Here is a 1795-nt window from a genome sequence, read left to right as displayed (position 1 = left end):
AACATACTGCATATAATGAAATAAAATCAATATAAATATAAATCACTAAACAAAATATAATTAAATATAACAACCCCTATACCAACACACAAAACACTCGAAACCTGTAACGCATTTAAATTATCACGCCTAAATTACCCAGCAACCGAATAAAATCATTGCAATACCTCTCATTGACTGTTCAAACCCCATATAAACTCTACTTCTCAAAGTTAAACCAATAAATAATAATAAAAATAAAACGTATGCATAACAATATATAATAAAACAGAATAAATATAAATATAAATCATTGAACAAAATATAATGAAATATAACAATCCCTATATTAACACATAAAACACACAAAACCTGTAACAGATCTAACCTATCACGTCTAAAGTACCCAACAACCAAATAAAATCATTTCAATACCTCTCATTGACTGTTCAATCCCTATATGAACTATATTTCTCAAAGCTAAACCAATAAATAATAATAAAAATAAAACGTGTGTACAACAATATATAATAAAATGGAATCCATATAAATATAAATCATTGAACAAAATATAATGAAATATAACAACCCCTATATTAACACACAAAACACACGGAACCTTGTAACAGATCTAACCTATCACGTCTAAAGTACCCAACAACCAAATAAAATCATTCGGATACCTTCCATCGACTATTCAATCACCACGTGAACTCTCGAGGCGAACAGCTTTGCCGCGCGATTCCTGCACTTCCCGTGCCGAAGAGGGCGTCGCGTCGGTATTCGAGGCGCGACGCGCTGCCATACGGCGGCCGTGGAAAGCGACTGCTCTTTATGGTCACGTAATAACCGGCCAGGCCGTTGAGGGGATTTTCGCGGAGAGAAGAAGCCGAACGAGCTGCGGGAAAGAGGTTGACGATGATGGGTATAAGGGCGGCTGTCCGTGCTCGTTTTCGTCAGCCGGCACCGTGAATCCCTCCGGGGACTCGAGCTGTCTGCGGCTAAAGCTTCCACTGAAGAGCCAGTCGGAACTTAACGCGGTATGATTTTTGCCCAATGACTCTTTCTCTCGGCTTTGTGATCAATTTCTCCGTTACTTCTTATTTTATTACTGATCGCGTTTGTGGAGAATCATCGGGGCACTCTAATCTGACGATATTTATGATAGCGAGAGGTGCTCCTGTTTTTAGCTATAGTGGTTGATGAAGTTAGGATTGAGACGATGAATTGTACGATTTTCGACTAATGAATTCTTCCACTGAGCTTTGTGATCAATTTATGCGTTGTCTCTTATTTTATTACTACATACGTTTGTGAAGAATCATCTGGTCACTTTAATCTGCCAATATTTATGATAGTAAGTGGTGCTCCTGTTTTTAGCTATAGTGGATGGTGTGGTTAGGATTGAGACGATGAATTGTACGATTTTTGCCCAATGAATTCTTCCTCTGAGCTTTGTGATCAATTTATGCGTTGTTTCTTATTTTATTACTGCATACATTTGTGAAGAATCTGGTCACTTTAATCTGTCAATATTTATGATAGGTGGTGCTGCTATCTTTGGCTACTATGGGTGGTGAGGTTGGGATTGAGACGATGAATTGTACGATTTTTGCCCAATGAATTCTTTCTCTGAGCTGTGTGATCAATTTGTCGTTCTTTCTTATTTTATTACTGTATGTGCTTATGAAGAATCACCCTGTCACTTTAATCCGCCAATATTTATGATAGTAAGTGATACTGCTGTCTTTGGCTATTGTGAGTGACGAGGTTAGGGTTGAGGTGATGAATTGAATGATTTTTGCCCAATATCTCT

Source organism: Eufriesea mexicana, unplaced genomic scaffold (genome assembly GCF_001483705.2).
Source record: "Eufriesea mexicana isolate 0111107269 unplaced genomic scaffold, ASM148370v2 scaffold1801, whole genome shotgun sequence".
Taxonomy (NCBI): domain Eukaryota; kingdom Metazoa; phylum Arthropoda; class Insecta; order Hymenoptera; family Apidae; genus Eufriesea; species Eufriesea mexicana.
This window is presented reverse-complemented; position numbering follows the sequence as displayed.